The sequence below is a fragment of the Ptychodera flava genome, chromosome 16 (assembly GCF_041260155.1).
Source record: "Ptychodera flava strain L36383 chromosome 16, AS_Pfla_20210202, whole genome shotgun sequence".
NCBI lineage: Eukaryota > Metazoa > Hemichordata > Enteropneusta > Ptychoderidae > Ptychodera > Ptychodera flava.
In genome coordinates this window covers 39,989,197-40,015,089 of record NC_091943.1, presented here as the reverse complement: position 1 = coordinate 40,015,089, position 25,893 = coordinate 39,989,197, and positions in this window count along the sequence as shown.

The window sequence follows — 25,893 nt, the reverse complement described above, 5'->3', positions numbered from 1 at the left end:
AACAGTTTGCATATTCAACCAGCAGTGTTCAAAAATAATTGTTGGCAATGGTGGCAATTGCCACCTAATTGTATTAATTTGCCACAAAAAGATCAAGCTGGAGGTAATTTTTTAGAACTAATTTTCAGCAGACCTTTTGGTTGCATTAAAAACAATGCACAACATTACACTGTATATCGAAAACTAACAATAAACAGTTGTAAGCTACTGAAACAGTTTACTCTCTTTCCTACAAAGTTACAATGTACTGAAAAAGTTTACTCTCCTTTCTACAAATTCAAAGATTAATTGGTATGTAAACCAAATAATCACAATCACACCAATCCGTAATCTGATTAGACTTGGTCAAAATTCATAATACAATAGTTGTAAACATAGACACAAAACAGCACAGAACATACAGTAAATAACAGGTACACAAACAAAGTCAAATTCATGAAAGAAAGATATGGGGACCTCTGGTCAAAAGACCAAGAAGCTGTGCTCTCGCTGTCACTCGTAACGTTCGTTAATTACCAAAAAAAAAAAGAAAATTTTATGAAAAAAAATAAATGTCTGATCGGCCATTTACGAATAATTTTGTTATTTTTGAAGCCTAATTTTCGGTTAAGATTGTGAATTTTGGGGAAATACTGTCATATCTTGTCTTTCAGAAACTGCTCTGCCCCTATCATCGGCGCATCGATACATGGTGATAGCTTTGGACTTTGACCTGTGCTAACATGAGCATGCGCAAAAAGGTTTCAAGATTCCCGGGTCATGTACTCAGATACTGGTGTCATGCATTATGGTAGTTTTGAGACACCCAAATACTCACATGCTGTCAACTTTCTGAATGGATGGTTGAAGCGGATCAAGGGAGGCAGACAGTTACAAATGCTTTAGATGGATAGTATCCTCAGCTGGGAAAGAAAGTTAGGGATAAAACGGCAACTGATAGGAAAAAATAGCGTCAATGACACTGTAGCTCCCATCCTGGACTATTTAGTGTTTGTTCTCTGGTCAGATATTTGAACATGTGTGAAAGGGATAAAGTGCGTGAAGTGAAAATACTTAAATGTAATGTACCGGAGACAGTGAAATATGTTTAATGTATTTATTCAGAATATAAAATGGAAAAAATACAGAATTAGAAATATCGAATACTGTGATACAACCATTAACTCAACAAGTCATTAACAATGACATAGTCCCCACTTGTAATAGGAGTATTAGTCTTGATGGGGCAGGGAAATGTGGTCATTAACCCTTTTCCTGCCAAGTCGGTGAAAATCCGCTTGAAATTCGGTGTAGCCAGAATCTAAGCACTGGTGACCGTTATTCTCCCAACCCGGTGGAAATCGGGCCCTTTTTGGGTACCCCCTTTCCTGCCAAGTCGAAGGCACTACGTTTTGCTATCCCCTGTGCGTTTAGGGGTCATCCGAGGAGAGGTTTTCTGACAAGGAACGCCTTTTCCCCTCGAAATGGGTTCGCAGGGAGTCGATAGACAGGGAAAGGTGCAGAAACCTGTCCGCCAGTCCCCCACACCCGAGGGGGGCTGGGGTTTTTTTTACCGCTTTTAGCGGACTTGGCAGGATAGCATGGTGACGTTTTCTGGCGGAGTTGGACGTACTTGGCTGCCTGGCACTATAGAGATTGCTGCCGAACTTGACCAACTCGGCAATGCTAATCTAGAAGGCGACCTCTTGCAAACGACTTGGCAGATATGCCGATGGTGCGAGACGAAAGTCACTTATTCAGTTGTGCGTGACTGAAAATGAGAACGTATTTTTGACGGGACGGCTCGACTTGTTCCTCCGATGGAACGGATATGAACGACTCGGAAATACCATTACAAACTGGTGTCCGACGTACTAAACTGGGCTTCAGCTCTGCAAGTTCAAGCCAGGCAACGTCCTTCACCGCCTTGGCCGTGCCATTCAATGGACGTAGCTTTGGATTTTTTATTTATTCCATCGTCCGAAGTATTGGCTCTGGTTTGCAGGCAAACGTATCCTCTTGCCGACGCATTAGTAACTACGTACGCTGTTTGCGTACAGAGAATTCAAAAGGTGACATAAGGTCAATATGCTACGGGGATACCGCCTGCAGTTAGCAGGGACTGCTTTGTTATGCAAACCAGCTAGCAGTACAATATGGCTGCCAGGCATGTGGACACGTCGATGGCTAGAACAATGGAAGCATATTGCGTTGCACCCGTGCATCGCAAAAGTGAACTGAAGACTTGGGTGTAGTGACTGGTTATCACTGGTTAGCTGCAGCCCAAGCCATGTCGGTACAAACCCGTACCTGACTGAGGACCACTCGATTAAGTCAGTAATGAACGGTAACACTCGTAAGCCAACTCCCAACTGAGCTGGCTAAACTACGGTGAGCTGTGCTTCAATGGCTCAGCCATGTCGTTAATACAACGGCAAAAACGTAGTTTTTGTGCTACACTGCCAAGTCGTTTAAGGTACGTATTCAATTGACCCTACCCTGGGGAAACAGGACAGGTTTGACGGTGCTTCTGCAACCCTAGCACGACCCTCAGGGTCTCTGACTAACAGACGAGTGAGGTGATGTTTGTGCCTAGCGGACGTGCGTAATACTGAAGGAGTTTATTTCCAAAAAAATAAACATGAAACGGCAATAAAATGACGCACTCCCAGGGGCAAACAAAGCCGGTGACCTCAATTTTTTTCTGCAGCAACCCTTGAGCTCCTTCCCCTGTCTACGGGCATGTAGAAATTATCGAAGTCTAACACGTATAAGTACGGCTAAAACTACCCTGAAAATGGGCGATTTCTGCCAAAATGCCTGGCAGGATAACATGCAGGAGAGCCAATCTTTTGCAGGCACATATTATGGGGCGGTTTTCTACTGACTTGGGAGGATAACGGACAAGGGCGCTCGGCAGGAAAAGGGTTAAGAAGTATCACTGGAGTGTATATGTTGAGATCTATGGGCACATAGGTCTATGTCGTTGTTCCCAATTTGAAACACATGAGGCATGTCTAAGTTATGGTTCTAAATCGGGAAAAAAGATCAGACCTCTAGCAGTATTGGCCAGCCAAGAAATACATATGCGCATAATAAATGAGGTACAAGATGTGACATCTTAAGGTCTAATATCCTATCAAAATTGGAGGGTATAGAACTTGTGGTTACTGAGATATGCATATATATGTATAATCAAGGTCAAAGGTAATCGAGGTCACATAACATTTGAAAAAAAAATTATATTGCTAATTAATCCCTATATGCCAAAAAATCAGACCTCTAGCTCTATTAGCTTGCCCAGAATTAGATGTGTGCATAATTAATGCAGCAAAGCGTGTGTTGTCATAAGGTCTCCCATCCTACTAAATACAAAGGACATAGCACTTGTGGTTACTTATTTATTGACATAAACATATATTTTAGGTAAAAGGTCATCGAGGTCACATGACATTTGGTCAAAACATTTCTCTCCTATAGTTATCCCTATATACCAAAAATCAGACATCCAGCCCGATTGGCTTGCTCAGAATTAGATATGTGCATAATTAATGAGGTACAGTATGTGGCGTCATAAGGTGTCCAATCATACCAAATATGAAGGGTGTAGCACTTGTGGTTACTGAGTTATGGACAAATATGTATCTTTGAGGTCAAAGATCACTGAGGTCACTTGACATTTTGTCAAAAAAATTGTATTCCTAAGTTATCCCTATATACCAAAAATCAGACCTCCAGCTCTATTGGCTCGCTTAAAATTAGATATGCACATAATTAATGAGGTACAATATGTGGCGTCATAAGGTGTCCCATCATACCATATATGAAGGGTGTAGCACTTGTGGTTACTGAGTTATGGACAAATATGTATCTTTGAGGTCAAAGATCACTGAGGTCACTTGACATTTTGTCAAAAAAATTGTATTCCTAAGTTATCCCTATATACCAAAAATCAGACCTCCAGCTCTATTGGCTCGCTTAAAATTAGATATGCACATAATTAATGAGGTACAATATGTGGCGTCATAAGGTTTCCCATTATACCATTATGAATATATGAAGGGTGTAACACTTGTGCTTACTGAGTTATGGACAAATATGTATATTTGAGGTCAAAGGTCACCGAGGTCACGTTACATTTTGTCAAAATATCTGAGATATCTTCGTGAACGGATGGACTCACGGATGGACGAACGGACGGACATGACCCAATCTATAAGCCCCCTGGGGACTAGAAACTGTGTCAATGCATCCTTTTTGCAATGTGAATACGATGAGAAACCAAATTTTTATTTTTCCTGGCCTTATACATGGGAGTCTATGGAGAACTGCCTTATACATTAGAGTCTATGGAGAACCGCCTTATACATTGGAGTCTATGGAGGTGTTAACTAAAATGTCCTCTAACACGGCCAAATTTGATCGCATTATGAAACGAATCGACTTGCATCTGTATGGGGTAGGGTACTATCCTTGTGCTAAGTTTGAAAGAAATTGACCAGGGCATGTCTGAGATATCTGCGTGAACAGACGGACGCACGCACGCACGCACACACGCACGCATGCACGGACACACAGACACAACCAAACCTATAAGTCCCCTCTGACACCTAATGAGGCACATAATCTGGCACCATGCATAAGGTCTACCATCATACAAAATATGAAGGCTATAAGTTCCTGTGGTTACCTGTTTATAGACATACCGTATATTTGAGGTCAAAGGTCATTGAGGTCATGTGACATTTTTATTGTAAAAAATTTGCTCACATAGTTATCCGTGTGTACCAAAAATCAGATCCTATAGGGCTTTGGCCCCTAATTACCAAAAAAATTACAACCATGCAAAGTTCACCAAAAGTTGTCGACACCTAAATAGAATTGCCTTTGGTCAAGTCCTTCAAGCTATATGTGCACAACTGCAAAAGCTCATTAGATATGCAAATTATAAATTAGCGTACATGAAAATCCCAAATGACATTCAATATCGTTTTAACCTAGTATCATCAATGTCCATAGCATGTTTCACCAACTTTGCTAAAGTAAATCCAGGTATACCGGTATATCCCTATAGGAATACAAATCAGGAATTGGCTTGTACAGCAGTCCTAAGTTACCTGATTTTTTTTGTAGTGATAAATTATGCAAATATATGCAAATAATCTGATTTCTTGGCTTATCTTTTCTTCCAATTTCAAGATTTCCAAAGAATTTAACTCCACTGTTGCTGGGTCAAATTTTCTGAAATTCTCACATTATTTCTTTAAATTCAGTACAACAAAGGGATTATTTAGTTTGGCAATACAGTTCTTAATTTTTGAATAGAGGCATTTTAATTTTGCTGATCATTGTTTTAATCATTTTTTTCTAGTGTCAGTCTTTCAACCCATGCCATTTTAGAATGAGGATTGACAATGCAAAATAGAATACATTACAGGAAACCTCTATTAATTAACTTTGAAATACGCCATTTCCCTACTTTGTTACTAGGGGATTAATTTCACAGACCTGCCTTTCCTACAATGGCACCAGCTGGATAAGATCAACTTAACAATGGAACATTAACACATTGGCGGATTAAAAGTCTTCTGTTTGTCACCCGAGTTGGTCAGCGTGGACCCGGGTCTCAGGTACCATGCAAGTTAACCCTTTTCCTGCCAAGTCCATATTTCACCATCAGGCAATATGGTGTATTTTAACATAATACTTTACATTTGAAGGCTGTTGAAAACATAAATACTTTAAACTTGATTTTTTTTACTAAAGATGCTATAACACACCAAGCCAAGTGGGTGAAAATACGTCATGTTTTGGCTCACTACCACTTTCCCTAATAAGTCGTTTTTTTTCTACATACACTCTTGTTTCAAGTGAAATAATACATTTCAAAAAATAGTGTCAAGCTTTTGATTTCAATTAATTTTATCATCAAAACCAAACTGGAGGTTTTACCCCTTCATCCTTAAAGCAGGGTTAGCGGTAGGATTTTCAAGTTAGTAGCCACACTTACTCAGTGTGGCTAATTTGGTCCTAATTTTATTAGCCACACGTAACTTTCATTAGCCACACATACTAAATGCTGGTAGAAACATGCTTCAGTCTTCAAGTTTTGATGTGATACATTCATAAATGCATACACATATACATACATACATATATACATACATACATACATACATATATATATATATATATATATATATATATATATATATTTATATGAGATACACGAGACTATACATTTCTTTTTTCACTGCAAACGCTACACAGACAGTAGATATGATGTTTAAGTAAACTAAACATTTTTAAAAACACATTCAGAGACACACAAGACCTTATAAACATTTTTCAAGAACAGTCAAATCATCATTATGTGATTAGGGAAAATTGTTTGAACTCAGACCAAAATAAAAATGAAAAAGAGTAAAATATTGATGAACATGTTACATCCTCATCTATATATACTCTTTTGTTGTGATTTTGCAAAACCTGTATTGCACTTTATGATCAAGATCCCCAATGCTATAGGACTTCAATAAGGCTTACTTCACTTTACTTTACATGCCTACCCTAGTTAAACCCCGATACAGAAAGGTGATGAGCGTATAATAGATCATTACAGTTAGTAAAATTACTTTTCCGATCAGTAAAAGTATTAAAAAGGTGTTACAACAATGAGACATTGAAGTTCCCGCGACAGCATCGTTAGGAAAATGGCACGTTTTGCCAGTACCTTCATGAATCTGTGTCCCTCCGTACCCCCGTTACCTAAATAGAATAGTCCCACTCCGCACATCCGCCATTGTTATTCTCACTCAAGGCCACGATGCGACGTTGGTTTTCCTTCTCTAAATATGCAATTTCATTTGTTTGACGCTATTATCCTTTCATCAGTGAAGAGCTTTTACCGGTGACTATTACAACTTTCAATGCTATGTCGTTGTTTTCACAAGATGTAGACCGTTTGATATTGCAATGTCGACTTGCTTTTATGTGCAGTCAATGCTACTACCTCCATGCACATGCCATGCCAGTTAGTTTACGGTTCACACTATGCTGTTGATCGACAGCAACACGACGTCTTTGTTTCACGTTTACTTTTTTCAAGTTATGATTAATGTGGAAATTTCACTAAAATGTCGCTGATCCAGGGATTGTCTAATCAGTTTGATTTGATACTGCGATATGAAATACTGTGTCAATAAAGCTCGGAATCGTCGCTGAGTTTTGCTGCTTTTGGCTATGGTTGTCTATCCTACTATCAACGTGATCGGAATGCCAGTTCATGGAGATCGAGATCGTGAGAATGTAGTTGTAACTGTTTTCTGTATGTTGTCTTCCTTTACAATTTCAAGTAAGTGCTTTAAATAAAGTTTTTTTATGTTGTCTTTAGCATATCAGTGGAAAAGCATTAAGATTTGGACTGTTTAGTTTTATCAATTTCGACTATAGAAATCAGCTGTCGCCACGCTTTTGAGATCGTGGCGATTGCCGATGGGTTTTTGTTCGCCACAAACAAGTTTTAGTCGCATTTTGCGACTGTGGCGACCTCTACCGCGAACCCTGCTTAAAGTGAACTTCTGCTACCATATTTAACATTAAAATATAAAGTATGGGGGGGTTTGCTTATCATCTTAGATAATAAATATTCTTTGAAAACATAGCGTCAAGTGACACTGTGCTCACATTTGTTACACATGGCAAGCCAGAGTGAGTGTATACACAATATTTATGGACCTTGAGCTTGTAATATTCATAGCAAAGTGCATTTGAAAAAATTTTGATGCACTGTCCATTGATGTATGAAAAGGTTGGCAACTGTTGCAACTGTTGATCGCATACACTTAGGCAATACCATGCAACCTAGTATATCATTAGTGATACAATCTGTCATACGAAAGTAAAGGTGTCCTCTTATAATATTGTATTGCATAGAATTAGTGTAGACAATATTTGGTTTCTCTAAGGTCTATGGTTGCACAATGCAAGACTATTACAGGTAACATGTAAGAATGGGCATTTTGTAGAGCTTCCACTGGTCATGATGCTGCCACACCTACATGATAATGGTATATCCCAAACTGCCACCAGATAAACCCTTTTCCTGCCAAGTTGGTGAAAATCCGCTTGAAATTCGGTGTAGCTAGAATCTGAGCAGCCACGGCCGTTATCCTGCCAAGGCAGTGGAAATCGGGCTACTTTTTGGTACCCCCTTTCCTGCCTAGTCGACGGAACTACGTGTAGCAAACCCTTGCTCACGCTAGGGGTCGTTCGAGGACAGGTTTTGGGCGAGGAACGGCGTTTGCTCTCGAAATGGGTTCACAGGGAGTCCAAGGACAGGGAAAGGTGCAGAAGCTACCCAGCCAGTCCCCTACCCCGTTGGGGGACTGGTTTTTTTGGGGGGGACGAGTAGCGTACTTGGCAGGTTAGCACGGTGACGTATCCTAGCGGAGTTTGGGCTAACTTGGCTCTGAGGCACTACATAGATTGCGGCCGAAATTGACCGTCTCGGCAACGCTAATCTATAAGGCAACCGCCTAAGACCGCCTCAGCTGGCGGTGCAATTTTTGCCAATGGTGCGAGACGAAAATCACGGACTTAGTCCTGATTGACGGGAAGTGCGGACGGATTTGACGGACTCGGCTTGATTAGTCCCTGACATGGAACTGATCGGAACGGACTTGAGCGACATTTGTGAAGGGTAACCACCGCTTTTAACCGACTTGTTACCTTTTCGAAAAGACTACCCAGTCAGATGTCGGACGTTGTTGGCTGCACTTGGCTCTAGACGTTCAAGCCGTGCAATGAAACACACCGCCTCAGCCTTGCCATTCACGAACAAAGCCTCGAAATTCCATCCCATTGTTCAACGACTTGGCGGCTGCGGTTAGGTGCGTGAACCGTTGTTCACCGACTTGTTACGCCTATGTTGTCCCTGTGAAGTTCGGCTAACGGCCGAGTCTAACGGGAGTTGGCAGACCTGTGTTTGGTTTATACCGTAGTATGACCGACTCAGGTAGAGGTACCTGTCGGTATATTCCGAGTTTTACGCACTCGGGCGTCAATGACGGGTTGTCATCACCGCTGATGACGTAGACGTGCTGGCCACGTTATTTGAGACTAATAAATACGCCAAATTCCACCAGCGATATATCGCTAGAAAGATCGATAAACACTGGCGTAACGCTGACTACCGAGAGGTGCAGGCGTTCATTGGCGTCTTAGTCTGTATGGGTATCGACCGTAAATCATCAGTGGAGGATTATTGGTCTAGCGATCCATTTCTGAGAAACCAGGGTATTTCTACTGTGATTACCCGCAGTCGCTTTCAGCAGCTTATGCGATATTTTCATCTGGCAGACCCAGAGAACGATCCACGTCGTGATCCTGATGAGGCACGCCGCCGACGTCGGTGTCAGGAGGATCCCCTTTATAAAATCAATCCATGGATGGAGCCCATAGTTGACAGGTGCGTAAATAATTATAAGATGGGTAGAGAGATCTCCATCGACGAGGGCATGGTGCGATTTAAGGGCCGTTCTAAATTTAAGCAGAGACTACCCGCATAAGCCTGACCGAGACGGTTTTAAGATATGGCAGCTGTGCGACTCCAGCACTGCATACATCACTAACTTTGCACCGTACCTAGGTGTGAAATTTCGGGATCGGACTGATGGGAGACGGCAGGAGCGAGGTGTGGTGAAAAGAATTACGATGGAGCTGGTCCAGCCATTTTGTGGATATAATCACAGCCTATTTTGTGATAGCCTGTTTAGCACGGTCGTTACTGCTAGAGAGCTGATGGAGACTGGGATCTACATGGTCGGGAGTTTTAACCGCCGTAATCGTCGCACCATGCCCCCTCAATTAATTCCGCCGGGTAAGAGGAAGCGCCTTCCTCTGTCTGTTGGGGATATGAAAGCCACGACCAGAACGGACTCTTGTCTTAACATCACTGCTTATCAGGATAGTAACGCTCAGGTGCTGATCTTGAATACGGTCTATCCACCCTTGGAGTGCGTGCCAGTGGGGGAGGGAGACGAGCAGCGACAAGTGCCTCTGTCGCTGTATAATTATCGCCGGTACATGGGAGGTGTCGACCGAGCCAACCAGAAGCGCAAGTACTTTCACACTGGGCGCAAGAATCACAGATGGTGGACATATCTGGCATGTTACCTGATTGATGTTGCCCTGGTAAATGCATATATATGCTTCAAGCATGTACACCCTGATAGTAAGCTGACCCATAAGATGTTTCATCTGCGTGTCGGGAAACAACTCATTGGCGGTTATTGTGGGCGATCGCAGCCCAGTGTGAGAGAAGTCGAGGCCACCGTTTCTCTTGCCTCGTACATAAATCCACAAAATCAGCTGATGCACGTTGTCAGCCGTTTGGAGGGGCGGCAGAAATGCTGTAAAGTATGCAGCAGAGAGGGTAAGACCACTGCGAGCGGACGACTGTCTGAGACGTCCAAAGGATGTAGTCTGTGCGGGGTTCATCTTCATGAGGGCGAGTGTTTTGCGGCTTTTCATCATCGCATGATGCTACGAGGTAAGAGGAGCGTTGGCGTGCAGACCTCTACTCACACAGCCCCGACGACACCCATCAGCAAGAGAACCCGACGTAAATAACGGACAGGGGATAGCTTCGCCTCACAGTGGCTTGACTGTATTCTTAACACGGACCATGATCACATTTTGAGCACGGTTGTGCCGTTTGTCTGTGCTTTACGATCCCGCTAATTGTAAATTGAAACACGGATTATTTTGTACAATCCCCCGATTGTAATCTTTGTAACACGGACCATGCACTCGGACGTCGAGACAGACTCTGAGATTTATTATTCGGCATAATGTAAATTATTCCCGAATAAAATACTATCTATGATCGCATATTTTCGTTTGTTTTGTTTACACGGATTATTTTGTACAATTCCCCCGATTGTAATTTTTGTAACACGGATCTGCCACCCCGATTGTAATTTTTCAAACACGGACCATGCACTCGGACGTCGAGACAGACTCCGAGATTTATTGTTCGGCATAATGTAAATTATTCCCGAATAAAATACTATCTATGATCGCATATTTTCGTTTGTTTTGTTTTTACCCCCACTTTCGTTTTTGGCAGATCCGTAAGGACGCTATAGTAATGGATGAACGTGCGTTGTATCACGTGGGAGGGGCAAAGTCCAACGGAGGCTGTGCTCGTGCGACGTAGACGTTGTACCAACCATCTGTCGTTTGGGTTAGTGCGTAGAGCAGTTGCACTGTCCAGAGCTAAGGTGGTACAAAACTGCACCTTAGTAACAACTGCACAACTAACCTGTTAGGAAACGGTAACACTAACGAGCTAAGTGTGCACTGAACTGGCCAAACTACGTACACGCTTTCCTTCAAAGGCGAAGCTATGTCGTTGACACTACGTCAAAGCAGACTGCACTGTGGGACTCTTCCAAGTCGTTCAAAGTACGTGGCCAAGTGACACAACCCAGGGGAACAGGACAGGTTTGAGGGTGCTGCCGCACCATAGCACTAGCCCCTGGGTCTTCTACTAACTCACGAGCGAGGTGATGTTTACCCGGTGTGGACGTGCGTGACGGCGAACAAGCTTTACTTCCGCAAAAGTAAGCTAGAAAAGGGCATAAAAGTGCACGTCCCCCGGGGCAAACAACACCCAAGACCTCGTTAGTTTCTCGACACAACCTCATCAGCGGTTGCCCCTCTATACGGGCATGCAAAAATTTTTGAAGTCTAACACGTATATGGTCGGTAATCGTACCCCGAAAATGTGGTATTTTCCCGCCAAATGCCTGGCAGGAAAGCGTGCAGGAGAGCCAATCTTCTGTAGACATTGAAAAGGGGGCCGGTTTTGACCGACTTGGCAGGATAACGGACAGGGGCGCTCGGCAGGAAAAGGGTTAAACAAGTATTGCAGTATCATAGACAAATGGGGCAACTTCCAAGCACAAACCTATCAAGGAGCCTGTGGCATCACATATGTACATCTGTTTTAAAGCCAAAGTCCAACCGAATTTTAAAGCATCAAACCAGGAATTTGTATAGAAGCCATTACTTGACTTACACGGACAATAGATTTCATAAATATACAATAAAAAAATGGAAAGAAACAGAAACCTTTCAAACCAAATTTCCAAGCACTTTTTCGTACAAAATTGTCATATTTACATCTACAGATATAAGAGTTTGTGATTAGTAACCTGACCTTGTTTACTGTCTACACAGAAGACACTTTTTGTGAATATACTTATGTTATCCTGAATCTTGTAAATGAAATGCAGGTTGTTTAAAAGATCTGTATACCACTTCTTGTAGATACACTCATGGTGACTTCAATGCAACACGTTTTGTAAATATGGTACGTCGGCTGCCTTGCCAAGACAATCTGACCGATGTTTACTGAGATTTTCACTAAGTTTACACTTTTGATCATTAGCATTTTATTTGGTAATATTGATTTCATTTGGCAAATACTCATTTACAGTTGAGCATGTACACACAGGTAAAATGTGCAGCAATTCTCAATTTGTTGCAACTGGACCAGTGACGTCATAATAACATATTTGGCACATTTTTCAATCAAACAGGCAAAAGTTTACCAGATCTATACCCCAAAACGTCTTTTAAACACAACAAATAGATATTTCCATGACAATTGTTTTGTAAAACAGTGTGTCAGCTGCACTGGTTAATATTACATGTAACAATAAACTTCTGTCCTTCTAATTCGCTCATATTTACTTAGCCAAATTTCATCAATATTTTGAACTTAAAAATTCAAAGTTGACACCTGCTAACTGATTTGTAATTCCTGAACACAATACTTTAGACCAAAAATTGAAAAAAACCTCAAACTACATACATAACAATTTTATGGTATTTGACAAAAATATCACATACACTGTCCCAATAAATGTACCAAATAACAAAGTAATGACTCTCTCAACAATAGCAATATTCAGTGTTGGCGCTAGGAATTTTTTCATTGTAGCCACAGTCTGTTAGTGTGGCTAAAATGATCAAATTTTTTTAGCCACAAGCAATTTTTATTAGTCACACCAAACAAATCAATTTCACATACAAACTGCACAAACCCTATTTTCAACAAGTCATTGTCAATGACATAGTCCCCACTTGTAATAGGAGTATTAGTCTTGATGGGGCAGGGAAATGTGGTCATTAGGAAGTATCACTGGAGTGTATATGTTCAGATCTATGGACACATAGGTCTATGTCATTGTTCCCAATTTGAAACACATGAGGCATGTCTAAGTTATGGTTCTAAATCGGGAATAAAGATCAGACCTCTAGCTGTATTTGCTAGCCAAGAAATACATATGCGCATAATAAATGAGGTACAAGATGTGACATCTTAAGGTCTAATATCCTATCAAAATTGTAGCATAAAGAACTTGTGGTTACTGAGTTATGCATATGTAGGCATAATCAAGGTCAAAGATCATCAAGGTCACGTGACATTATGGAAAAAAAATTGTATTGCTAATTAATCCATATATGCCAAAATTCAGACCTCTAGCTCTATTGGCTTGCCCACAATTATATATGTGCATAATTAATGAGGTAAAGCATGTGTTGTCATAAGGTTTCCCATCCTACTAAATATAAAGGACATAGCACTTATGGTTACTTATTTATTGACATAATTGTGTATTTTAGGTATAAGGTTATTGAGGTCACATGACATTTTGTCAAAAAATTTCTATCCTATAGTCTATCCCTATATACCAAAAATCATACATCTAGCTCTATGGACTCGCTCAAAATTAGATATGCACATAATTAATGAGGTACAATATGTGGCGTCATAAGGTGTCTAATCATACCAAATATGAAGGGTGTAGCACTTGTGGTTCCTGAGTTATGGACAAATATGTATATTTGAGGTCAAAGGTCACCGAGGTCCCATGACATTTTTTCAAAAAAATTGTATTGCTAAGTTATCCCTATATACCAAAAATCAGACCTCTAGCTCTATTGGCTCGCTCAAAATTAGATATGAGCATAATTAATGAGGAACAATATGTTGCGTCATAAGGTGTCCCATCATACCAAATATGAAGGCTGTAGCACTTGTGGTTACTGAGTTATGGACAAATATGTATATTTGAGGTCAAAGGTCATTGAGGTCACGTGACATTTTGTCAAAAAATTGTATTGCTAAGTTATCCCTACATACCAAAAATCAGAACTCTGGCTCTATTGGCTCGCTCAAAATTAGATATGAGCATAATTAATGAGGAACAATATGTTGCGTCATAAGGTGTCCCATCATACCAAATATGAAGGCTGTAGCACTTGTGGTTACTGAGTTATGGACAAATATGTATATTTGAGGTCAAAGGTCACCAAGGTCACGTGACATTTTGTCAAAAAATTGTATTGCTAAGTTATCCCTACATACAAAAAATCAGAACTCTGGCTCTATTGGCTCGCTCAAAATTAGATATGTGCATAATTAATGAGGTACAATATGTGGCGTCATAGGGTGTCCCATCATACCATATATGAAAGGTTTAGCACTTGTGGTTACTGAGTTATGGACAAATATGTATATTCGAGGTCAAAGGTCACCAAGGTCACGTTACATTTTGTCAAAGTGTCTGAGATACTGGTATCTGCGTGAATGGGTTGACTCATGGATGGACTCACGGATGGACATGACCCAATCTATAAGCCCCCTGGACTTTATCTGTTGGGACTAAAAACTGTGTCACTGCATCCTTTTTGCAATATGAATACGATGAGAAACTAAATTTTTATTTTTCTTGGCCTTATACATGGGAGTCTATGGACTGCCTTATACATGGGAGTCTATGGACTGCCTTATACATGGGAGTCTATGGAGGTGAAAACTAAAAAGTCCTCTAACACGGCCAAATTTGATTGCATTGTGAAACAAATCGACGTGCATCTGTATGAGGTAGGGTACTATCCTTGTACTAAGTTTGAACGAAATCGCTCTAGGCGTCTCTGAGATATTTGCGTGAACGGACAGACGGACGCACGGACGGACGGACGGACGGACGCACGGACGCACGGACATGACCAAACCTATAAGTCCCCCCGGACGGTGTCTGTGGGGACTAATAACGTTTGTACTTTATTATCCAAATGTTGGGCCGGGGCTGTTGTACATACACTTTAATTCCTCAACAGATAAACTTCTGATCACATTTTCTGCCAATTTTATAGTTGCAGATAATAGTGACCAGGAGCACAGTAAAACTCCAGGTCCTTTGTGAAAGTTGTCTGTCCTTCAATTGAAAAAAATATGTATTAACAAATATTGGCCGTAACTTCCTTTCAGATCTATATTATATGAATGCTGGTAAATAAATTGACCCCTCTCTTTATAGACAGGGACAAACAAACTTTTGTTTATTTTTAACTTTTATTATGACACAAACAACAAATAGGTCTACTAGAGTTCTTGGAACAAAACTTGCACAACATGTCATGAAAAAATCATCGAAGTCTAATCATTGGCCATAATTGTTCCTCTTTTTTATTTTTTACATGATTTAAAAACTGCTGTATATACCGTTATCTGGTGACCTTCACAAAATTACAGTGATTGCCTGACTAGCATGTTCCAAAAAGTATCAAAGAAAACTATTGGTATTAAAAATTGCTTAGGTTTTAAGACTTAAGGTTTTGAAAATAAATGAAATTCGCAAAGTCAGTGAAAAATCAAAAGAGCAGTTCAACAGTACGACAAATCTATGATCAACCGACTCGTCTGTAGTCTCACATTTATACTTCCATGCACAGACAAAAACCTTGTTCGACCATGGTCTAGGACCATGGTTCGTCTGTCTATGTTCTATTCATGGTGGTTTTCTTATTTCTTTGTTTTTTTTGTAAATTAGAAGCTATTTTAAACCCACTACTTTCCCAGCTGAGAACAATCAATAAACTCTTTGTAGTTTGCAACCGTAGCTGCCCGCAAGCCGCATCGCATCGTACCGTGCATTTCGTAACACATTTGCATTGTTTGTGTGTCTTGAAACTACCCAAACCGTACATGGACCAAGAGTATACAAACTGGGGATCTTGAAACTTTCGCGCATGCTCATTTTCGCCCTGGGCAAAGTCCAACGCCATCACTTCAGTCTCATACTCAAGAACTCTGCCGTCGATCATCGGTCGTCGACGTACAACAGAGCAACAAATAATTTTGTTCAAAGGCTAGATATTTGAATGACTGAATGAATGACTGAATATTTAGATAATTGACTGATCTGAGGGTTATGTTGAATCGTTAAAAGTGACAGAACCGGCGTGATTAACGATGATGCACGCTGTTTTTTGCTGCTATGCTGGCGTGAACTCACAGTAACCCTTCACCCTTGCACCCTGACGCGACGTACGTCATGTATGTGGTTAAATGTTTCGTACGATGCATGAAGCGTTTACAGTGAAAAATTTGGATAGCGGAAAATAACGTACACTTATTTGTAAAAACGACTAGTTGTTAGTATAGTAGACTCCATAAATAATCCAGTACATATTTTGGATCGATCACAATAAACACCCGCATGTCAAAATTCTTGGCCCTTCGGGAAAACAGTCGGTCCGGGATCGCAGGACTGACGCGACTTTTGAAGACAACGTCTTGCGTCAATGATCCCAAAACAGCACCCGTTCTCGAGCTTTCGACATGCATGGCGAAGGCGTAGCAATTTTTTTCGCCACAACGGACATTTATTCGCAATTTGCGACTGTGGCGAACGTTAGCGCAAACCCTGAATATTGCAGATTAAAGAAAAATAAAGTTTTTTCTAATTCTTTTATCAACATCTACAAGATTCCATTCTGTTATAGATCACAATCTACCGTAAGCATTCCATATATTGAAGATGGCCAAATTTAATGTGGAAAGTATTAAGTTATAAGCTCAAAAACTTTGTCTTGGCCTACTAGTGTGCGTTGGCCCGTGGGTAGTGATAAAGATATAACAAACAGCTGGTATACAGGCACTCAGGGTAAATGTATTACATCAATTTGATTAGTTTCTTGTCCTCTTTCCACTCATGTGATAATTTTAAGACAATCAACCCGCAGGGCAGTTTATATTCATTGACCAATATTTTATCTTTTACAGGCACCTAGCAAACTTTTCTTGATTACTCATGAACCTGTATACCAAATATCAAAGGTTTCTGATGAGCAGTCTCTGAAATGCTAATTTTTTTATCAAAAACGGCAAAAAATCGCCCCAAAAATACAAATTTGCAGATGTCATCATAATTTATCAGCATCACATTTTGAACAGATTTTGAGAAACAAAGATTTTGATCAAAAAAGGCAAAAACTTCAAAATTGCAGATTTCATCAATATTTCAATACATCATAAATAAGGTAGCCCCTTGGAACCAGTATACCAACATATCGAAGCTCTCAGACAAGCAGTTTTGGAGAAACAAATGTTTTGACCAAAAATTGGCAAAAATTACCTTAAAAATACAAAACTGTAGAGTTCATCATAATTTGTATAGCCCATATACACCACATTTTGATCATCCCTATGCACATTTATACCAAATATCAAAGCTGTCAGACAAGCGGCTTTGGTAAAATAAATTTTTGACCAAAAAAATTGCCTTAGAAATACAAATTTGCATATTTCTGCAAAATTTGAACACATTATGTAAGCAGGTGCATTCATTGTGTCTGTATCAGTTTTTCTAAATGATCTTCACCATAGTACCATTACATGCAGCTGCCCTTTCTAACAAACCAGGCCCTTTTTAGATGATGATAGTTGTAGATGGTGATACTCTAAAATACATTTCAATATGGCCTTGTTTTCTCATGATCAACATCAGCATCCATCAGGGCTGCTTTCCTAGTTTTATGTACAAGTTATGTAAATCCTGTCTCTACTTACCTCTCTTATCGATGTGTCCCAGGAAACGGTTGCACACATCTAGTTTTACTGTCCATATTCTTTGCATTCAGCTGGTCTGTAACCTTGTCCTAATGAGGAAAATGGAGTATGTCATAATGTTGGTATTACACAGACTACTTTGTAGGGTTAAGCAATTATAGTAACAAGTATACACAACAATGTCACGCTTTTATTTCCAAGAAGTAAAGTGACCAGAAAACAGTTCACAAATATCGCTCAGTCATTGGCCTGTTGCATCAATTTATACTATTTTATACCTAGAAAAGGCAATGCCTTACCAGATATGGTAAATTCTAAAAAAATACCAAAATTGACAAAAACTGCTCCTAACTTACCAAATTCCAGATTTCATCATCATGTGAATATATCATATTTAGTTAATCTATGGGAAAAGTAGACCAAATATCAAAGCTATCACACCAGTACTTTTTAAGAAACAATTGTTTTGACCAAAACTGTGAAAATTTTCCAAAAAATACATAATAGCAGATTTCATCATGACTTGAATACAGAACTTTTGATCATTCCTGTAAACCTGCATACCACATATGAACGCTATCTGATGAGTAGTTTTGGTAATACAGTTTTGCATATTCCTGCACAATTTGAATAAATCTTAAATAGGTCATCTGAGGGACCTGTATCCCAAATATCAAAGCTGTCCAACCAGCAGTTTTGAAGATTTTTCAATATTCTTTTTAACCAAAAATGACAAAAAATTGCCTTAAAAGATACAAAGTTGCATATTGAATCATAATTAAACAAATCTAAATAAGGTCATCCCTAGGGACCTGTATATCACATATTAATTAAAGCTGTCATATCAGCCGTTAAGGAGAAGATTTCTGTCCAAAAGTAACAAAATTAGCCTAAAAAATACAAATTTGCAAATTTCATCACCACTTGAACAAATCTGGTTAAGGTCATCCCAGGGGACCTGTACCTTTAATATTAAGGGAAATGGACTGGCTATTTTAAAAAACAAGCAACCTAGTGGCCGATAAAGCTCCGCTGTGTTTATGTAGAGAATAAGTATTTTTGACACATGGTAATGAAGAAGGTGGAAATCTTTGATAGCTCAATGCAGTGGCCAGAAAAAAGTGGCTAAAATAGCTGCAAAAATACACAATTGAAGATTTCATCATACTTATCGGATCATCCCTATGAACATGTCAACCAAAGATATCTGATGAGTAGTTTTTTGAGAAAAAAATTTTCTGACCAAAAATGGAAAAATTTACCCCAAAAATTCAAAATTGCAGATTTCATCATAATTTCAATAAAAATCATTTAGTTCATCTATAGAAACCTGTTGACCAAATTTCAAAGCTATCAGATGAGTAGTTTTGCAAATACACATTTTTTGACCAAAAATGGCAAAAATTGCCGCCAAAATACAAAATTACAGATTTCATCAGAAATTCAATATATATTACTTAGCTCATCTGTAGAAACCTTTAAACCAAATTTCACAGCTATCAGACCAGTACTTTTTGAGTAACACATTTTTTGACCAAAAATGGCAAAAATTGCCCCAAAAATACAAAATTGCAGATTTCATCATAATTTCAATAAATATCATTCAGTTCATCTGTAGGAACCTGTAGACCAAATTTCAAAGCTATCAGATGAGTAGTTTTGCAAATACACATTTTTGACCAAAAATGGCAAATATTGCCCCAAAAATACAAAATTACAGATTTCATCATAAATTCAATATATTACTAAGTTCATCTATAGAAACCTGTATACCAAATTTCAAAACTATCAGACCAGTACTTCTTGAGAAATACATTTTTTGACCAAAAATGGCAAAAATTGCCTTAAAAATGCAAATTTGCATATTTCTGCACAATTTGAACAAATCTCAAATAGATCATCCCTAGGGACATATGAATCAATATAATAATAATTAAAGCTGCAAGCAGCGTTGGCGGGGCCCAAGCGGATAACATGGTTGAAAGATCTTGCACTAATGATATTATGTGCAAAATTCGATCTTAGAAAAGTATGATTTTGAAAATCATCTCATAGTTACTGTACGTGTCAGTGGGAATTGCATGTTTTACGTAAAATCCAATATGGCGGCGAAATATGAAGGATGTAGCACTTGTGGTTACTGAGTTATGGACATATACTCATATTTAAGGGCAAAGGTCGTCGAGGTCATGTGACATTTTGTCAAAAAAATTGTAAAGCTTAGTTATCCCTATATACCAAAAATCAGACCTCTAGCTCTATTGGCTGGCTCAGAATTAGATATGCGCATAATTAATGAGGTACAGGATGTGGTGTCATAAGGTCTCCCATCATACCAAATATGAAGGCTGTAGCACTTGTGGTTACTGAGTTATTGACATATACATATATTCAAGGTCAAAGGTCATCGAGGTCACGTGACATTATGTCAAAAAAATTGTATTGCTAAGTTATCCCTATATACCAAAAATCAGACCTCTAGCTCTATTGGCTGGCTCAGAATTAGATATGCGCATAATTAATGAGGTACAGGATGTGGTGTCATAAGGTCTCCCATCATACCAAATATGAAGGCTGTAGCACTTGTGGTTACTTAGTTATGGACATATACGTATATTCAAGGTCAAAGGTCATCGAGGTCACGTGATATTTTGTCAAAAAAATTGTATTGCTAAGTTATCCCTATATACCAAAAATCAGACCACTAGCTCTATTGGCTGGCTCAGAATTAGATATGCACATAATTAATGAGGTACAGGATGTGGTGTCATAAGGTCTCCCATCATACCAAATATGAAGGCTGTAGCACTTGTGGTTACTGAGTTATGGACATATACGTATATTCAAGGTCAAAGGTCATCGAGGTCACGTGACATTATGTCAAAAAAATTGTATTGCTAAGTTATCCCTATATACCAAAAATCAGACCTTTAGCTCTATTGGCTGGCTGAGAATTAGATATGCGCATAATTAATGAGGTACAGGATGTGGTGTCATAAGGTCTCCCATCATACCAAATATGAAGGGTGTAGCACTTGTGGTTACTTAGTTATGAACATATACGTATATTTAAGGTCAAAGGTCATTGAGGTCACATGACAATTTGTCAAAAAAATTGTATTGCTAAGTTATGCCTATATACCAAAAATCAGACCTCTAGCTCTATTGGCTTGCCCAAAATTAGATATGTGCATATTTAATGAGGTACCGGATATGGCACCATAAGGTCTCCCATCCTACCAAATATGAAGGATGTAGCACTTGTGGTTCCTAAGTTATGGACGTATATGTATATTTGAGGTCAAAGGTCATCGAAGTCATGTGACATTTTGTTAAAAAAAATTGTTTTTCGTAGTTATCCCTATATACCAAAAATCTGACCTCTTGCTCTATTAGATTGCCCAGAATTAGATATGACTCTTACATAGGCCAGAATAAGCCATTTGTATAGCTTAGCTGCAGAGGTATAGGGGAGGTCAAAGGTCATTGAAAAATCAGAAAAATAATACTTTAAAAATTTTCTTCTCAAAAACTGCCTGGTTAATTTCCTTGAAATTTATTATATAGCATCTAGTAGTGTGGCCTATTAAGTTTGCGAAAAGATTTTGGTGTTAGTTCTGGAGAAGAAGTTTTTGAATGATTAAATTGCGATTTTTCGAAAATCCAATGTGGCGGCCAAATCATGCGACCGATCCAAATGTCTTTCGCAAACTTAAAAGAGATCACTCTAAGGATGACATGAGTAAAATTTCAGTTAAATCGGTGTGTTTGTTCTGGAGAAGAAGATTTTTAATGATTAAATTGCGATTTTCGTAAAATCCAAGATGGCGGCCAAATCATGTGACCGATCCAAATGTCTTTCGCAAACTTGAAACAGATCACTCTAAGGATGACATGAGTAAAACTTCAGTTAAATCAGTGTGTTTGTTCTGGAGAAGCAGATTTTTAATGATTAAATTGCGATTTTCGTAAAATCCAAGATGGCGGCCAAATCATGTGACCGATCCAAACGTCTTTCACAAACTTGAAAGAGATCACTCTAAGGACGACATGAGCAAAATTTCAGTTAAATCGGTGTGTTTGTTCTGGAGGAGAACATTTTTAATGATTAAATTGCGATTTTCGTAAAATCCAAGATGGCGGCCAAATCATGTGACCAATCCAAATGTCTTTCGCAAACTTGAAACAGATCACTCTAAGGATGACATGAGTAAAATTTCAGTTAAATCGGTGTGTTGGTTCTGGAGAAGAAGATTTTTAATGATTAAATTGCGATTTTCGTAAAATCCAAGATGGCGGCCAAATGACGTGACCGATCCAAACGTCTTTCGCAAACTTGAAAGAGATCACTCTAAGGATGACATGAGTAAAATTTCAGTTAAATCGGTGTGTTGGTTCTGGAGAAGAAGATTTTTAATGATTAAATTGCGATTTCGTAAAATCCAAGATGGCGGCCAAATCACGTGACCGATCCAAACGTCTTTCGCAAACTTGAAAGAGATCACTCTAAGGATGACATGAGTAAAATTTCAGTTAAATCGGTGTGTTGGTTCTGGAGAAGAAGATTTTTAATGATTAAATTGCGATTTTCGTCAAATCCAAGATGGCGGCCAAATCACGTGACCGATCAAAATGTCTTTCGCAAACTTGAAAGAGATCACTCTCAGGATGCCATGAGTAAAATTTCAGCTACATCTGTATGTTGGTTCTGGAGAAGAAGATTTTTAAAATTAAATCGGTATTTTTCGAAAATCCAATATGGCCGCCAGGTCACGTGACCAATCGAAATTTGTATACCCAGGTGCACGAGATCTCATAGGTACCTATTAGCCCTGCAAGTTTCAGAAGTTTGCGGTAAGCGGTGTTTGAGTTCTAGGTCGACAAAAAAAGAGCGGAAGAAGAAGAAGAAGAATTAAAGCTGCAAGCAGCGTTGGCGGGGCCCAAGCGATTAACCTGGTTTCCAAATCTTCCACTGATTATATTATGTGCAAAATTTTAGCTTGAAAACAGTCAAGTTCTTGTAAAGAAGAATTTTGAACATCATCTCACATTTATCTGTTCCATGCAAAATACAATATGGCGGCAAAAACATGTGAGCGATCTAATTGCCTTTCACAAACCTGAAAGAGCTCTCACTAAGAATGACAAAAGTGGAATTTCACTTCCATCAGTGTTTTGGTTCAGGAGAAGAAGATTTGTAGAGATAAATTGCGATTTTCAAGAAATCAAATATGGCGTCTTAAACTGAGCACGGTGACCTACCAAAAATTTGTTTCAAAAGTACAAGACATATATGGTTTAGATACTACTCAAATTTACAATACGGGAAGGTTAAAATATTCCATCAAATAAATGTATTAATCTCTGAAATTTTTGGCGTAATAATTGCAAATTTGGTTAAAAATAAATATTAGTCATATATTTTTCATTTCATCTTTACTGTTTAAAGTTTTACTTTTGTATAATGTTTTGACAAAACTGTGAAAATTTAGAAAATCAAGCACGGTGACCCCTCTTTTTTCTTTAATATTTGATTATTCTCATATGCTAGAATGCAAAAATTTCATGTGTTCTTCCTTGTGTTGCTTTCTGGCCTGATCTTGTTTAGGTAATGTTTTACTGTCATGAGACACAAACTCTTCTTCAACTACAATGTATATCGGAGTCAGAGCTATCTCTGTCACTGCTTACGTATATACTACAGTAGCAGGGCGGTATCTGATAGTGACAGTTGCCCATAGGAAGAAGTTGTATTAACTTTGATAATTTTACACTATTTTTGTTCAGTTTATCATACAACTGCGTTCTTGTTCTACTCTCTACAGCATGTTGAACTGTCCAGTATTCAGCTTGCTAGCACAGCCTGTGTATGTGTACCACGTATCAGTGCTGACAACTGACTGTCAGTCTGGACTCTAATCAAACTATCACCTAAATACATATTTATATATACAGGTTTTGTCGACAAACTGAACATTGTGCGTTTGAGCATGCTGTAGGGAGACAGCAGGAAACTGTAGTTGATATATTAGATAGAGATTGCAAAAATCATCAACGGTTGCAGCTTCTGCCCTGTTACTAGGCTCAAGTTAGATTTTTTTACGACAATCACACATGTTATGATTTTTTCGAGATATAAGTCATGGAATGTGACAAAATGGTTCTAGATTCTGTTAAATTATTACTAACATAACAACATTTGAATGACATAAAAATGGTATTCACTTCATTAGATTAGGCCTACCTACAAAAAAACTTGGAATCGGAAATGTAAAACATAAAAGGGAACCAATAAATTTTCAAGTGCCCCCTGCAGGTAGAGCAAAATTTTCAAGTCCCCCTCTACTACCCCCAAAATTTTCGATTTCCCCTTCCTGAATGAATACCTCCAGCCCCCCCCCCCCCCCCCACCACTTTTTTGTGAACGCAGCCTTTGTAAAAAACCTGCAATCCCTATCACTGCTGTACTGTACATATCGCACTATAACGGCACGAAACCTGTTTCAGCATACCAGTTTTTCAAACGAATTATACGTAGATATCCATTTTCATAGCAGTTCAAAAGTAAAATACTCAAAGACTTGACAAATTTGTGCATGTTAGACTTTCGATACATTTGCTTTACGCTTGAATTTAGCATGGAGCTTTGGTAGCTCCATGAATTTAGCAAGCGATGCTCGGACAGCGCACAGCGTATCGATGACACTTGTTGGGTCAGGGGTCATCACCAAAAAAGTCAGTGCGTATCCACGGCCAGGTTGAATCATGCCACGGATCGCGGAAATCACGGATCATAAATCCAAATGTTCATGTCTATTACTTAAACAGAACCCTAAAATATAAAACACATAATGTTTTGATATGGAGAAACATCTTTTTGTTTCACTGACGATCAAGTTAAATGCTCAAATATCGCGACAAGACTTGCGGATTTGCACAATATGAATGCGGAAGTACGTCGACTGTACTCGGCGGACGAGCGGGCGCCTTCTCTGAAAATCTGTTTCCGATATAACGTCACAATAGCTGAAAAATCTTGCGAATTCATCTTCAAGGAAGCCAATTCACACAAGTTTCTAACATCAGTAAGGATATTTGCTTATTGGCAGCTATACACCATCAACATTTTCGCCGTTCAGGAGTGCCTTACTCGCTCTACCTTGTTAAAAAAGCCGTATGCTTTGGCTGTTTAACATTACCCATGGAGATCGCCATTGTGAATTAATCTCGCCGCAGAGACTCAAGTTAACCACAGACCGTTGCCAGGAACAAACACAGCTGAACGCAGGGCTACTTTTGCACTAATAAACTTCACAAATTAAGGAAGTACATGTTTACTGAGTGTTCCCACTGTAATAAGTTGTGCAAACAATTCTTCTGAACAGCTACACTATCAACTGAAATGGTCACACCTATTTAGACCTAGAACTATGGCAAGAGCGTCCAGCTTTGAATAGCAATTTTACCGACAGGCTGTGAGTAACAGCAGCCATTTTAAAACTAGTTTCCTTCCCAACTGACAATAATCAATAAACTATTTGTTGTTGGTAATTGCGGCCGCCTGCTAGCCGCATCGTAGACTGTGATTTGTGAATATTTAGTGGGGTGAAGGCGATGTGAGACACCTGAGTGTGGTGAACGCGATAGGCGGGGTGAGTGCTATATAATATCCGGAATCCCGAGGACACCGCGTAATTGCACTTTGATATGATATCCGATATTTACGGCTATTAGACTATACAATACCGAAGTTAGATTGGCTCAACTAGATCTATAAGATGGTGAAATCTCCAATCTATATCGGATATTCACCCTCGATTTGACAGAATCTAGTATCGGCTGGTATCGAAGTTACAGTCGGTCCTTCGCAGTCGGGTTTGTAAGGTAAGGTGATGAAATGTCCGAGATATATATATATATATCTATATATATATATCTATATATCTATATATATATATATATATATATATATATATATATAT